This window comes from Adiantum capillus-veneris, chromosome 7, assembly GCF_014529385.1.
Source record: "Adiantum capillus-veneris isolate H3 chromosome 7, ASM1452938v2, whole genome shotgun sequence".
Taxonomy (NCBI): Eukaryota; Viridiplantae; Streptophyta; class Polypodiopsida; order Polypodiales; family Pteridaceae; genus Adiantum; species Adiantum capillus-veneris.
Genome location: NC_140937.1, coordinates 98757632 through 98765985, shown reverse-complemented (window position 1 = coordinate 98765985; position 8354 = coordinate 98757632). Strand labels below are relative to the sequence as shown.

The window sequence follows — 8354 nt, the reverse complement described above, 5'->3', positions numbered from 1 at the left end:
ACAAACTGATTTGGTTTTTGAATCGGCTCAAGGCAAAGCTAAGGAGCACTTTTCTTGAATACAGCACCGCGCCCTTGTACACTGACGGCTTGTCACGGGGCTTGATCCACCACTGAAGTAGTTTGCCTACGTGTTGCTTCGGTCATGAGAGCAGAGTTTGCATGGGCTAAGAAGCCATATTTTCTACTACAGCTCTTTTGTACTTCTCTCTCTCTCCTCCTAAAAGAGGACTAAAAACTCTTGAAAACAGTCGGACTGTCTTTGAGGAGTTTTGTAGTGCTCAAATTATAATCTCCCTCGAAATTGGTGGGGTTTCTCCCATGTCTCCCCCTCTTGCCATGCATGATGCTTGCTACACCTCCCTCCTTCCTTCACCTCTTGCTTGCGCCTGTCAACCCCCAAACCCTTGGTTGCCCCCTTGGTTGGGCGGCGCGCGACAGAGAGATAGATAGATAGATAGATAGATAGATAGATAGAGAGAGAGAGAGAGAGAGAGAGAGAGAGAGAGAGAGAGAGAGAGAGAGAGAGAGAGAGAGAGAGAGAGAGAGAGAGAGAGATGCCCTCTGCCTTCATCAAGCCTTCATTGGCATCTCTGCCTTGCAAGCCCAACACTTTGCGCGTAGAGAGAGAGAGAGAGAGAGAGAGAGAGAGAGAGAGAGAGAGAGAGAGAGAGAGAGAGAGAGGCTCCTACATCTCGACCAAAGAACCACTGCAAAAAGAGTCGTTGAATGTGTTGTAGTTGTCATTTCCTTGGTTGGTAGAGTCATCAAAGCTCCTATTACTCAGAGGTTGCCCGCTGCTAAAATTGGAGTTTCCAAACGATGAGTCGAGTCCCTACCTCCAAAGCCCCCACCTCCATATCCTCCAAAACCCCCAAAGCCACGTTGTTTCTCAATGGAAAAATTCACATGCAATGTTCTTCCATCGAGTAATTTTCCATCCATACTGTCCTTCGTTGCTTGTGCATGGTCTGTACAGGTAAAGCTGATAAATCCAAACCGTTCGGATCTTCCAGAATCCCGATCAAGAACAACTTTCGCCTCGGCCACTTCTCCGTTTTAACAAAAGCATCCCTTGGAGTATTTTCATCCGTCCCCCATGCCATGCCAAACCTCCAACTTAGAGCTTGGTGGAAGGAATAGAGCACATGAAGAGAGCTCGCTGAGAGGCTTTTGAGAAGGAATCCACTGTGGGGTTGTTGTTGGACAAGCAAACAGCTAAGCTCTTAGAGTTGAAACAGAGGTAGTGTAGAGCATAGAAGAGTAGAGGACCTACAGAAAAACACCATGGCTGCACCACTCTCTCTCTCTCTCTCTCTCTCTCTCTCTCTCTCTCTCTCTCTCTCTCTCTCTCTCTCTCTCTCCCCCCTTCCTTATAAAAAGAGGTTCAAAAACTCTTAGAAACAGTCCGCGGTGAAGTCGCCGCGGACTGTTTTCAGGAGTTTTGAAATGCTCTTATCCTAAGTATGCATTGTGCAGTGCAGCTCTCTCTCTCTCTCTCTCTCTCTCTCTCTCTCTCTCTCTCTCAGTTCGTCACCTTCAGCTACGCTATCTCTCTCCCTCGGTGACCTCTAATAAAAGCTCTTGATAAGTCACGAGCCCCAATATTTGGGGCTCTAGATAAATATCGGCCTGGTAGCCGACGTGTAGGTGGGCGAAACCCACGCAGCCGGTCACGGCACTTTTTGAGGGGGCAGCAGAACTCAAACCGCTATTATGCACCGGCTGCAATACCTTCACATGCGCCTGTGTGCAGCGTAGCGGTAGAGTGTTCGTCTGCAGAGGCCCACGTCTTGTGTTCGAGCCTACGTGTGCATGCCGCATTGACCTTTTAAGTTAGCTACAGGCAGCTGGTTGGCACTGATTGGCAACCGGCTCGGTTGGCTTCGCCACGATGGAAAGCAAGCTGATAAATATCCAAACCCCAATATTTGAAGCATGTGCAATACGTGTGAGACGTTTCCCAGCTATGCTTAGCATACAGCTTATTGCGCTCTCTCTCTCTCTCTCTCTCTCTCTCTCTCTCTCTCTCTCTCTCTCTCTCTCTCTCTCTCTCTCTCTCTCTCTCTCTCTCTCTCTCTCTCTCTCTCTCTGTGAAGCCATCGACTCCAATCCATGTGAAGCATTGCCAAACTGTCGAGAATGTTTCCTACGGAGGAGGATGACCATGTCGCCCTCCGGAGTCCACGCTAATCAAGGTGAGCGGCCTTGAGATGACTCTCTCTCTCTCTCTCTTGCGTCTTAAAGAGATCCAAAAACTTCTGCAAACAATCCACGACGCCATAAAACCCATTAAATTCCTTGCAGATTACTTGAATTAGGCTTGCGTTGTCTGTAGTGCTTCAAAAAACCATGTCAGCTACATCGTCGACTACATTGTTGACCGATCATGGTATAGCCCTAGCAACGACAATGGAAAATAGTGAGAGGCGACATGGCTATAAGAGTTTGAGGGCAATGAGAGATGGTAGGGGCAGGTGAAAGACGGGATGCTCGCCTACAGATATATATATACATACATATATATATATCTAATATATACATATATATATATAAAGAGAGAGAGAGAGAGAGAGAGAGAGAGAGAGAGAGAGAGAGAGAGAGAGAGAGAGAGAGAGAGAGAGAGAGAGAGAGAGAGAGAGAGAGAGAGAGAGCACATGATATATGAAGGGTAGTAGTTGAGACATGATATGGAGAGGAGACTCGAAAGAGATGATGCTTGCACAGTCGAGTAGAGAGAGAGAGAGAGAGAGAGAGAGAGAGAGAGAGAGAGAGAGAGAGAGAGAGAGCTACATCCATGTATAGTAAGAGTCCACCACCCTTTCCTTACAAACACTGGATATATGGAGGATAGGAGTCAGGACAGGCTACAGAGAGGAGACTCGAAAGAGACGATGCTTGCGTAGAGAGAGAGAGAGAGAGAGAGAGAGAGAGAGAGAGAGAGAGAGAGAGAGAGAGAGAGAGAGAGAGAGAGAGAGAGAGAGAGAGAGAGCTACGTGCATGCATCATAAGAGTGCAACACCCTTTCCTAACTTTGTGATCACGTCTCCTGGCAAGAATCTCTTTTGGTTCTACTGAAGCTAAGAAATTTCAAAATTGTGGTGATTTACTTGAGATGTTTTTCTTAAAAAAATCAATACTCCCCCAGACCAAACAATTGAGGAAGCCAGCCTCTTGTGACCATGTCCCTCAGCCTCTCCCTCTTTTGCCCTCTCAAACCAACTCCTGATCTCCCTCCTTTCCATGCTACACATTGGACAGCAAATGTCGAGAGTGTTGAAGTGCTAAACCACAACTTGCAAGACAGAACGTGACAGAGAGAAATACTGGTAGGCTTGACAAGGATTGTGCGAGAGAGAGAGAGAGAGAGAGAGAGAGAGAGAGAGAGAGAGAGAGAGAGAGAGAGAGAGAGAAAACTGGGGAGTGGATAAAGTAGAGAGTGGGGAGGAGAGAGAGAGAGAGAGGTAATAATTGTGCTATTTGGGAGGGGGAGGGTTTTTTTTGATAAATTTGAACCTTAGCACCGCAAGGAGCCGTTCCCACCGCGAGCCCGCAAAAAATTGAAAATAACCATCGATTTTGCCACAAATGTCGATGTCGTATCGGACCGCACCCAAAGTTCGGAAAATCCCACCGGTCCGAACTGAAGCTCCAAATTCGTTTTATTTTTATTTTCGAACGTCCAAAAGTGCCAAAATTAGGCCGAAAATCACCCGAGAACACAAAAAATTATCCAAAAACTCCAAAAATTGCCAGAAAAATCCAAAAAATTTCCAAAAGATTCTAGAAATCTTTAAAAATCATCAACAATCACAATCAAACATTTTTGACACACATAAGCACACCAAAAATAGGAGTTTTTAACAAAAATGTGATTTTTGACAAAATCAACAACCCGATCCCTGAGAATAGCGGAACGCTCTAAATTTGGCGAACGAAAGCACAAATGCACTCAAAATCAAACCGTAAACACACACACAAAACAACTCATAAAGATCACCCGATATCAAATTTTTACGGAATTAAGCACAAATTATAAAGATTATCCAAAAAATACCTGTTTTAAAAACAATTCTCCACACATAGGACATTAGTGCAGCCAAATCAGATCACAATAATGACATTGATTCAATTGCCAAACAATTTCATCAAAGAAATCCAAACTAGGCAATTAAAATCGGCAAAATTAGGTCAAAATTTGACGCTTTTGGTGTGTGTAAATCCCTGTTTTGAGCTAAAAACTGCAGCAATTAACCATTACACGCACCAAATATGCAATCGATCATTGAATTAATCATACACATTAAGCAATTTTTTAGGCCCACACACACTAATAATTGGCAGTTTTCCAATTTTTAGGTGCTCACACAAAAGGGTTAATCTTGCTGAAATTGCAATGTGATTTCAGAAATCTCTAGTTGGGCATGACCACAACACAAATCAATCATCACAATTGAAAAATTATTAAGCACACATTGATTTTTAGGTGCACAAACAAGGGCAAAATAGTGTGCGCGCGCACACACACACACACACACACACATACTTGCAATTGACCATTCAAGCATGTAATTAGATCAATTAGGCACACAATTCGCAATGTACATTCACCAATTAGCAATTGAAACTTGTCAATTTTATACGCCACCAAATCTAAAAATTTCAGCATTGCGAGAGCATGAAAATGAACAATTCAAAAATTTTCATAGCATATCATAGCATCAACATTGCATTGAAATTAACATAGCATCAACATGGCTTTGGCATCGACATGGCATTGACATTGCATCATCATGTAATCTCTACACAATTCTACACATGTTTAGATTCTAGGGAGGTTGAGAATACCACCTTGATCACCTTTCCAATGAAGATCGATCGATGGTTGAAAGCTCCAATCCTTAGTAGAAAATTAATGTGTAAATTAGCAAAACTAGTGAAATTAGCAAGTGGTTAGTGTGAAATTAGAGTGTGTAAATACACAATTGGCAAGATATGGTGACAAATTAGGGAATAATGAACACATTGCTTCATGCAAACACATCCAAAATCCACAAAACTATAAAACACTAGTGAAATTAGTGAGGTAACACATCTGAATATGCCACAATTACACTAGCGTAGGCCATCGTCCCCAAAAATGGCGCCAAATGTTGGGGGTTGCATTGTTGCATAGCTCCAATGACCAACAAAATTATCAATCCGGAGGGATGAGCTACCCGGCTAGGGCATGGAGACACTCACACACTTAGTGAGCTAATTAAGGCAACACGAATGGTGACTCTATTAGGTGAGCTTCTTGGCCTATGGAGGAGCTAAGCCACAATGACTGGCAATTTCTACATCCACTTCCCTTCACCTCCAATCAACCCAATCACACACACTAACAATTGCAAGACGCACACAATACTAATCCTATCATGCAACACACTAATCCTCACAAGCATACACACATAGATCTATCAAGCACCATACTCCAATCAAACCTACATGCACACACAAGCAAAAGAGGACAATCACACAAGATTAGAGAGGTATCAACCACTAATAGTTACGATCTAGCTAAAAAAAGCATCATTAGCAATCACAAGAAGTATGAGAGAGGCATAGTGAAAGAGAATCAAACATTGATTAGTGTTAGTCAAGTTTTATGAGCAAGGAGAAGCTCAAGGACTCCATAGCCACACACCTCAAGAGCTCTCACCAAAGAGTGCTCTCAACAAATGAGCTTGAGAACCCTAATTTCTTTTACACACTGCCTTATATACCTAGGGTAAAAGTATGCAATGTCCGGGCGCCCAAGGCCTTTTGGGCTTCACCAATTACTGAATCTGCCACCTAGGCACACTAATTGACATGTTCTTTAAAGCTTGGAACTCCCATTGAGCCCGTAACAAATTAAAAATATTACAATGGCTTGATATAAATCGGGAATTTACAATACATGACCATTTTGGGAAAAGATGAAGAATGTGTAACTCCAATATTTACTGCTTCTTCATGTTGATCTTTGCTGTGCATCTGTAAGGCTCGGCCTTTAGCAACTTCTGTTAATTGAGGTTCACTCAATTAACACATAAGAGGTGTCTTAAGTATGAGCTTTGATGCATCCTCTTGCAAATCGAAAACTACTTTGTATTTCTATATCCAAGGAACTCCTAGGATGTCTGCCTCAATGAGATCTATTTCTATCATGACATGAATTGATGTGGGCATTGATGGCCGTCGATATTTATTGACAGGTCGATTTGGCCTAATCGTACAATCTTCCCTCAATTTGCAACCTTTAGTTCTATTTGATCTATCAATAGTGAGTCATCTATCATCTTCTTCTATGTAGAATAATTGATGACATTGTCTCTTGCTCCTGTTTCCACAAGTTCTCATTCTGTTGGTCCATCTGGAAGATGTATTGTGATGCATACAACCATGCTTTCAAGCTAACTATGCTATACTTGAATAAATTGTATTTGAGGAGGTGGCATTGCTAGTTGTGGTAGATTTTGCCAGTTGTCTCTTCGGTCCTTGCACTTTAAAATCTGCAACTTATCTTCCTCATGAGCCTTTACTTTATTAGCCTTGGCTTGTTTTTTTCATTCAATAGCTTCATGAATATTTTAGTGGTTAATGGAAAATGATATTTCTTAATCTACATCCACCGATCCAATTGGGCATCTCTTCTCCCTCTAATGTGGCAAGCTTTATGACTCCACTAGATGATATGTTATGAATCACAAATGGGCCATTACCTCGCTCCTTTAATCTCTTGGAGTGTTGTTTCAAGGTGTAGACTAACACATAGTCTCCCCTTTTGGATTCTTTGTTGATCACATGTTGATTATGAAATCATTTCATGTATCTTTTATGGGCATAGATGACCACGACAACTCTTAAGAATGCCTCATCCAGCTTCTCTAGCATTTCTAACCTCTCAGATAGCTCCCAACCTGCCCAATCTAAGTATTTGACTACTCCCAACCTGCCCAATCTAAGTATGAAAATCAAGAAATCTATGGGCAATATGGCATTAAGACCAAACACCATGCTAAAATGTGTTGTTTTAATTGATTTTTTGTAAGATACTATGTATTCCCAAAAAGCTAAATGTAGATTTTGATCCCAATCTGCTCTTGATTCACTTACCGTCTTCATGAGCACTGTGCATAGAATTTTGTTTGTTGATCTCAACCTGTCCATTAGCTTGAGGGTGATAGGGTGCTGATTTGCGATGAACTACCATGAATTCATCTATCAAGAATTCTATCACTTTATTAAAAAATAAGTCCCTATGTCACTTACTATTTCAATTGGTAGCCCATATCTTGTAAAGACATTCTCATACAAGAATTGTGTAGTTGTTCTCACATCATTCTTTTGTGTTGCCTTTACTTCTACCCATTAAGTCAAATAATCCAAGGCCACTATGATGTACTGAGCATGTGTACAATATGATGGAGGTGCTATGGGTCCTACAAAATCTAAGCCCCATTTTGGAATGCTCTTGTACCCATCATTGGTCATAGAGACATCTCATCTCTTTGCAAAGGTACCTTTGTATGTTGGCACTTGTCACATCTTTTTGCGTAAGATTCAACATCCATGAACAAGGAAGGACACTAAATTCTTGCAACAAGAATTACTTTTGCAGTTTTGCTGGTAGAAAAATGTCCACTTGTTTGTCCAGCATGAGCTTGCTCTAAAATAGGGACATATTTTCTCGCTGTGGCACACATCCATAGTTGATCATGTTAAGGATGGAGCTTAATTTTCCCCTTCTAATTTTTATTATTAAAAACGCACATTTGTAAGGCCCCCATTATGAAGAGAAGCCATCGTGCGGCGTGAAGAAAAATCACTCGCCAAAAAATCAAAATTTTACCAAAATATTCCTTTTTACCGGAATATTATTGTTGGACGATGGCCAGAAGGTGGTCGAAAGTCAATGGTTAATGGCTGATTTCAAGACGGACTTGTCTTCTCAAGGGTGGGGCCACACATGGACGATTTGGAGAGTCCAACTTGGACTTGTCTACACAAGGGCGGCTACACACAACTGCCTCTAATGAGAGAGGGCAACCCTTTTGGCCTATAAAAGAAGGCCTCTTCGATACAAAAAATGAATTGAATAGGTGAAGCATTGTAGTGTATTGTGGTGCATTGTCAAGTTGATGCAACAAAGTGAGTGTGAGGTGGTGAGAGTGAAGCAAGGTGGGAGCTCTATTAAGGGATAATAACTTTGTAACCTACTTCTTGTTTGAAGTACTAAAGCCATTGAGTGGCTGCTTTCTCGTGGATGTAGCCCACATTGGGTGAAACACGTATATCATGTGTGTTCTCTCTCTCTCTCTCTCTACT

The 8354-nt window shown here is 42.0% G+C and overlaps 1 pseudogene; it reads right to left on the bottom strand.

Moving 5' to 3' along the window:
* Positions 1 to 687: 687 nt before the first annotated feature.
* On the bottom strand, positions 688 to 1288 carry LOC147454305 (uncharacterized; annotated as a pseudogene).
* Between the last annotated feature and the right edge of the window lie 7066 nt (positions 1289 to 8354).